The sequence below is a fragment of the Papaver somniferum genome, chromosome 7 (genome assembly GCF_003573695.1).
Source record: "Papaver somniferum cultivar HN1 chromosome 7, ASM357369v1, whole genome shotgun sequence".
NCBI lineage: Eukaryota > Viridiplantae > Streptophyta > Magnoliopsida > Ranunculales > Papaveraceae > Papaver > Papaver somniferum.
Genome location: NC_039364.1, coordinates 36,260,655 through 36,269,325, shown reverse-complemented (window position 1 = coordinate 36,269,325; position 8,671 = coordinate 36,260,655).

Below are 8,671 nucleotides of genomic sequence, written 5' to 3'. Positions count from 1 at the left end.
TACCTCTAAGCAAATAAATATGACAGTACCTAGTACAGTCGTCTATAAAAGTAACAAACCATTTCTTACCGCCTCTAGTTTGAACTGATTTCATGTCAACTAGGTCTGAGTGAATTAATTCTAAGGGTTTAGAATTTCTATGAACATTTTTGCTAAAAGGTTTTCTAGCATACTTTGATTCTACGCATATTTCACATTTGTGTTCCTTTTCCAAACTAAATTTGGGTATGCAGCCCACATTGGCTAGTTTAAGCATTGATTTATAATTTACATGTCCAAGTCTACCATGCCAAACGTTCAAAGACTCACAAACATAAGCAGAAGAATCATTATTCATTACAGCAGAGTTTACATTAAGCTTATACAGACCCTCAGTCTTATAACCCTGCCCCACATAATCCTTACCCTTAGTTACAACACATTTCCCAGATTCTATTACAATTTTAAAACCCTTATCATCTAAAACAGCACAAGAAACAAGATTTTTGCAGATGTCCGGAACATGAAGAACTTCATTCAAAGTGAGAGTCTTGCCAGAAGTGAGCTTGAGCCCAACTTTGCCTTTTCCTACAACCGCAGCTGCAGATGAGTTACCCATATAGAGTTTCTCTCCTTCCCCTACCTTACTGTAGGAGGTGAACATTTCTTTGTTCCCACAGACATGTTTGGTAGCCCCAGAGTCTACCCACCAGTCTCTCACATTTGTTACCAAATTTACTTCAGACACCGTGCCAGAAAATTCATCTTTGTTGTTTTCACCAAATTAGCATTATTTTTCTTTTTAAGGTCCTTACGGTTTCTACAGTGAACCGCCATATGGCCAGGATTTCCGCAAGCATAGCAATCACCCTTAATTTTATTAATGCTAGATTTAGGTTTCTGAAACATACCTTTCTTGCCTGGAGGTTTCTTGGAGTTGTTTCGGTTCTTATCAGCATTGGAACCTTTGTGTTCAGTCACATGAGCTTTGTAAGACATGTCCCTTGAAGAAGATACATTTTTGTCCTTGGAGCACAACAATTCTTCAACTTGAATTTTCTTACCCAGTTCAACCATAGTAACTTCAGCAGTTTCATGTCTCAGTTTCTTCTTGTACTCGGACCAGGAAGTAGGCAATTTCTCGATAGCAGTAGACACTTGAAAAGTTTCATCAATCACCATACCTTCCGCAAGAATTTCATTCATAATTTGCTGGAGTTCAAGGAATTGATCAACCACAGATTTGTCATTCACCATTTTATACTCATAAAGCCTAGCTACCAAGAATTTCTTACTTCCGGCAGTTTCAGCTTGGTATTTCGCCTCCAAAGCAGCCCATAAATCAAAAGCAGAGAAGTTTTCTTTAGCATTGTAAAAATCATACAAAGCATCCTCCAAGCAATTCAGAATATGATTTTTAGACATGTAATTGTTCCTCTTCCATTCTTCTAAAGAAGACTCACGACCAGCATCATTCAGTGATTCATCAAAAGGTTTCAGAACATAGGAATCCAACTCATGGTAACTTAGAAAGAATAACATTTTTGACTGCCACCTCTTAAAGTCTTTTCCAGAAAACTTTGCAGGCCTTTCAACATCGTTCTTACCCATTGTTACAGACAGAAAACAGAAATATCGTGTTAATATTGTTGCGTCTGTAACAATAAAACACTCAAGAAAGATGTTAGAAAGATGTAAGAATAAAAGGATTAATTTCTGGAAAGTAAATCGACACTCAATTGGACTGCAAACAGAGGACAGAGTCACGTGTTCAACACGCTGTCCTTAACACGATATTTGATCGGTACGCCTCAAGAATGAGTGATGCCTATACCCTGTGGTCAAGTTCGTATCCAAGATAAAACTGCCCGTTGCAAGCACTGGTAGCACTACAGTACTTGCCCACTCTTACGACCTCAACAGCAATTGCGCACGGAATGAAAAATAAAGGACCACACAGGGGGAGAAGACGAAAAGAAGAGGATAGTAGCTCTTCTGGACATAAAAAAAATGAGAGAAAGTGATCGCTTTATATAGGGGAGAATAGAGAGAGGTCTCATAAACGCGCATTAAAACAATTTCAATTAATTCAGATTCTTTCCAACGGTTTGAAACTTTCATGCGTCATTATGTTTGATATAAAACGTTCATGCAAATTTAAATTTGAAATAAAAACGTTCATGCAAATTTAAGTTTGATATAAAACGTTCATGCAAATTAATGTTGATATAACGTTCATGCATAGACATAAAGTCGCCCAAAGATTTATTTTGTTTGAAATCTTTTAAGTATTAATTTAAAAATTCAAAAGAAGTTTTGCCAAAAAAGATAAGTCTTGACCCACACCCACCCGAACCCGGCCCGCACGGACGGACGGCGGCGTGCGTGCTTCGGTGCGAAGCACCGCGTGTGTGTGAAAATGTGTGATTGCACCAACTAGCCCATTGTCTAAGTCCTCTCCCTCGCACAAAAGTGCTAATGACCCAAGGGCCACTCTAATATCAAAATTTTCAATACTTATGGAGAGGTATCATCTTTAGTTTTCCCTATGTGGGACTAAAGGTTCATTCACAAATAGTGAAAAGAGCTAGTGTCCTTAGTGACCAATAGATCCTAAGTTCCAATCCCACCAAGACCAAAAACCAAACTATTTTATAAACTCATTTTCTCTAACAAATCATAAACATCCACAAGTTAGAATTAGTATCGCAACAAAGGTGCAAAACTTTTATGAAAGTAGCTTAAATGTGATACTCATGTATACCTTGTTGGGTGCAATAATTAAAATAAAGAAAAAATCAAATAATCAAAAGTTATTGATACTTATCTCCTTTATAATGGAATTGATCGATTGACGAAACGAACGAGCTTCTCATATTTCCACAACAGCAACAAGGCAAAACTTTGGAAAAACAGAGTGAGTCACGTTTTCAACACGTTGACATTAAGACATTAGTTCCCGGCTACACTCAAGAGTGATGCTATAGCCCTCACAGGACGGATATCTTCAGGATAAAACACCCTACTACACCTGCTACTAGCATATGTAGTAGATGCTCAACTTGAGCTTGGCAACTCCGAAAAAACCGTTAAGGAAAATCGCGAACTCTTAAGAAACGCTATAAAATATTTTTCCTTGGGGGTCCCTCTAAAATATAGAGCAACCCCTTTCCCATCGATTTTACAAAAGTAGTGAATTTCTTTATATAATGGAATAAAACAATTTAAGAAGTGGAAACTCCACAATGTGGGACTAATAAGTTTATATAGTTTCTTAAAACTACTAAAAATTGGAAACTCCACAATGTGGGACTAAAAAGTTTCATTCACAAAAGAAAACAATAAATTATAATTTTTTATTAAAACTTTAAAAAGTTATTTTTTTATTAATCGTTTTCCAACAATCTCCCACATGAATGAAAACTCAATAAAACATGAAAACACAGATAGATCTTGGTAAATCAACATCCCAACCTCATGATCCAAACAGGCTGATCGTGCAAGTGTTGAAATCATACTAGTCATTTCGACGTCCTCTCCCTCACACAAAAGTGTGTTGACCCCAGGGTCATACTATGGATTGCATAAATCATAATAATATTGAGAGCTTTCATCTTTAGTTCTCACATGGTGAGACTATAGGTATCTTTCACCAAAGTGAAAAAGCATGAACTAGTGAACCCTTAGTGACCTTTAGGTCCTAAGTTCCAGTAATACCAAAACCATCAAAACGAAAATCACATAAAAAGCGCAGGAAATACCATTTTAGGCAGAGGTGTCCATGAGGTCTTGAACCTTTGCTTAGTGAGATATTACCGAAATTACTTGCTAGAGACAGTGAACTATGTCTTGAACTGTTAGCATTTGATGTAATTCGCGATAACAACCATGGGTGATATCTCCAAGATTGCTGCCAAGCTCGTGCCGTTTTGTCCAATTTGGCCCTGGACATATCTTGTTTCTTAGAATGCTCTAGAGAATCAAAGCTCATATTCTCATAGGAAGCGGCCTACTTCCTCATTCAGATAGGTGAGTTTTCATAAAGAGTGTTACTGCTACACCCAACTTCAATCTTAAATTGAAACTATAGAACTCATTAAGACTTCTTAAAAGTCATCCTTCACATGCAGTCACACTATCACATCTACACCATAGGGAAGGGACAGAGAATAAAATTCTCTGATAGTGTTTACTTTTACCCACCATAAATTAGTTATCTCATTCGAAACCTTGATCTTGGGATGTCAGTCAGCAAGGTTGAGTATCCTTCACGTCAAGTTTAATTTATGAGCTTAAGCCCCATCCCCTTCGATGTGTTTCTAACAATCTCTTTGGATGAACCTTTCGTCAAAGGTTGCGAGATATTCTCCTTGGACTTTATCCAATCACTGGAAATAACGCCAATTGAGATTAGTTATTTTTAGCTTTAGCTATTATAGCTTGGCTAACACATTATATAGATATAGCTGGCACATGCCTATGCCAGAGAGGAATGTCTTCTAAAAAGCATCTTAGGCACTCAGCCCCCTCTCGTGCTTTATCTATCACAATACTCTCAGATTCCATAATGAATAGAGTAATATATGTATGTTTGGAAATCTTCCAAAACAACCCTTCCTGCTAGAGTGAAAACATATCCACTCGTAGACTTAAGACTCCTTTGAGTCAACTATCCAGTTTGCATCACAAAGTCTCTCAAGGACAGCAAGATACCTTTCATAAACCAAACAAAAGGTAATAGAGTATTTTAGGTACCGTAATACTCTACTAAGTGCATCCCAATGCTCTTGCTCTGGACAACAAGTATATCTACTTAACTTACTCACACTATAGGCAATGTTTGGACACTTACAGTTCATTAAATTCATCAGACATCTTATAACTCTTGAGTATTCAAGTTAAGATACTCCACTATCCTTAATTTTCTTGAGTCTACAAGAATAATCGTACGGAGTACAAGCAGGCTTACAATCACACTGATTGTATCTCTTAAGCACAAAATTTAACATAATGAGAATGACTAAGACTACATATGTTAGATTATTTTCTAATCCTCATCCCTAAGATTACATCAACATGGCCTAAGTCTTTCAAGTCAACGTTCTCATTCAGCGCATGTTTTTAGTGGAATTAATCACATCTATGTTTGTATCAAGTATAAGCATATCATCAACATACAAGCATACAATCACACAGGCATCTGATGAGTGCCAAATATTGTATATATTTATCCCTTTTGTTGGCATTTTAACTCATCTTTTATGCATTAATTCTACATTTTATCCCATATTCTGTATTTTCATTGTTTTCAAGAATAAATATTTTTATTAATTAATTTTGCATTTTTAGGTAATAAATAAAGTTCGGATGAGTCGCGGAGCGAAAAGAGCAGAAAAGTAGTGAAAAGCCGGAAGAAATTACGCAAGGAAGCCGCGAAGAATGGTGCGCACAACACCTCATTTTCTACACACAAAAGCGCCTCCGTTCTCAGCCATAGATCATTTCTCAGAAGCATCGACGGTCGCTCCCCATAGATCATCGAAATCTGATGTCTCTGCCGAGCACCAAGCTGAAATTCCAAGCCTTCAGATAGATGGTAGTTGAATCCAACGGTCGCTCCCTTGCTGTGCATCGAAGATTGATATCCTCCGCCTAACACTACAACACCTAACTCCATCTGGCATCGTTGATTTTGTTGTATCATATAATCCAACGGTCGCTCATCGCTTGCCTCCGCATCACCGTCCGATCTACCAATCATCATCACATCCCACGGTCGAGATTCGCCAAACATCAAACTCGATGATCCCACTACACACCTTAGTGACCGAACACTATACCCCAAACCAAACATCACCTAATCTCATTCTATCGACCCATCTCCACCATCACCACCCACCCGTGCAGAACCACCACCATCTCCCCTGTTCCCGCTCAACCACCACACAACCACCTCTACCAACTCTCAAATCACTCAACCACTATAACCCATCTCCACTACCATCATTACCACCTATCTAGCCACCTAATTTCCCATTTTGATACACGTTTTTCTTCCAAACCCTAACGTGTGAAAATTGGTAAATTAGGTTGATTTAGATGGACAATTGGACGTAGCTAGAGCATCAGGAGAGGAATTGGAGGCATGGGTCGACATCTACCAGTGTCATCAGTGATTAGGTAAACTTTAATAGAAATTTTTATATGAACCCTAATTCCATAAATTGGGGATTTTTGGGGGAAATTGATGGTACTTCTAATTAGAAGCATGGGTCCGTATTAGGGGTGTTTCAGTGTGTTAGGTGAGTGAATTTTGGATTTTTGGGCAAAACCTAATTTCACTGATTTTGGGGGAAAATTGGGGGAAAGCCCTAATGATGTAATTGGGTATAAATATGTGGTGAGGGATGTGTGTAAAAACTATGTTAGGATTAGCCTACATCCAGAACTTTCAAGTTCTGTTAATTTTCATGTTTCAGTTAAATATGCTTGTGTTTGCTTTGTTCTGTTAATTGCTTGTCTTATGCTTATGTTCATGTTATAATTGTTATTTGTCTCCTGTTAATGTGTTAGATGTTTATGTGTATTCACATGTTAATTTCAGTTCATTTGTTAATTTCTGCTCAGTTTCATTTTGTTTAGTTCATGTTAGACTTTTTATTCACTGTTAAATGTTCACTGTCAGTTAAATGTTCCTGTTGTGTTTAATGTATTGTTACATTTGAAGGAATGCTAGGCTAGGTATCTGTGAAGCAATGTGCTGATTGTGCAATGGCAAGAAATCAGTGCTCATAGCAAGCTGATGTTCTTGCCATTCTCCTTGTATGCTTAGGTTGTAGTGTTGATTGTGCATTGGGGGAAAATTAGTGCTCACTAGTGACAATGAGCAAGCTAATTTTCCTCCCATCTTTTAGTTTGCCTGTATCCTGCCTTAGCTTTGCTTCATTTCAGTTTCTTATTCATCCCTGCCCTTGGCTTAGGCCTTGGTTCATCTTGTTTTGTTTTGTTTTGTTTTTGTTCACCCTGTTGTTGCTGTTTAGTTTTTCCATTGCTTTTTTTTTTGTTGCTTCTCTTATTCCATCTGCCCTGCAACTCTCTTGTTTTGCTTTCCTTTCCATTGCTTGTACATTCTGTTACTTGTGCTACATTGCCTTCTCTGTCACTTGTGCTGCTGCTGTTGCTGCTGCCAAGCAGCTGCTGTTGCTATTGCTGCTGCTAGGCTGCCTACCTGTGATGCTCTTTTCTCCTGCAGCTGCTGTTGCTGTTGCCTTCCTGCAGTTCCTGCTGCATTGCTCTCTTCCTCTGCCAAGCTGCTGCTGCTGCAGTGCAGCACTTGTGCTGCTGCTGCTGTTGTTGCTGCTGCTTCCTGCAGCCAAGCAAAGGTCCATCAAACTGAAACCACAGCTCAGGTTAAGACCCAAAGGCCTAGCTAAATCAAAGCTCAAGTTCAGTCCACCAAGGCCCATTTCATTAAGGCTCAAAGCCCAGTTTAGGTTAAGGTTAAAAGCCCAATCCAATCAACTGTGGGCTTAATCAAAAGCCTAAGTTTAAGGCCAAAGCCCATGTACACTTCAAAGAATAACTGAGCCCAAGGCTCAGTTCATTTCACAGGCCCAAGACCTAAAGCATTTTATTGAGAACAAACCCAATAGTACATTAAGCCCAACACTTCCAAAGGAGCACTCATAGCCCAATAGCAATTTAGGAACCCAAATAGCTAAAACACCTTCCAAAACACACCCGATCTCTGTGGATCGACCCGTACTTGCACGAGCTACAACTGACGACCGTGCACTTGCGGTATTACTGTAGGCACCCGTTTTTATTTGCGCTCAATTTCTATACCCTTTCGAGGCCTGCCAAGTTTTTGGCGCCGCTGCCGGGGATCTTTTTGCATTTAAATATAATATCTTTTAGAAGCCTACCAGCATCCTTAACAAGTTACTTGTAAATATACTTGTCAGATTCATTAACTTAAATCCACTACACATTATCACATGATCAAATTTTCCATGTCATTGTTTACGTGCTTATTTTATAAACCATACAAAATTTTGTTCAACTTACAAACTTTGTCATCATAACCTTTCACTACAAAGTCCTCAGGTTGGTCTATGTAAATTTCTTTATCTAATTCACGATTTTAGAAAAGTTGTCTTAACATCCATCTGATGTATCTCTAATTTGTTTATGACAGCAATAACAATTAGCATCTCAACGTAAGTAAATCTCGTCACATGTGAATAAGAATCAAGGAAATATACACCTTCTTTTAGTTTATAGCCTTTAGCTACCAACTTATCCTAATATTTTTCTACAGTTCCATATACCTAATGTTTCCTCTTAAAGACTCATTTACATCTCATGGTCTTACTCTCTGGAGGTAAACTATAAACCTCCCAAGTCAGGTTCTGGCGGACTGAGTCCATTTCACTAAATGATGCTTCTTACCAGAATGGGGTTTCAGTAGATATCAAGGCTTCTTTACAAGTCCAGGGCTTAGACTACGCTAGGCATGTTATGAAGTCAGCTTCATAAGAAGTCTCAAGTCTAATTGTTTTACTTCTCTTAGGCTCAACCTTAACTTCATCTTCCTTTAAGATAAGTTCTGACTATTTGAAAATAAACCTAGGGGATCAACAACACATATCTAATGAGGTACAGGTTTAAGAATAAACATGTTCAAAGAACT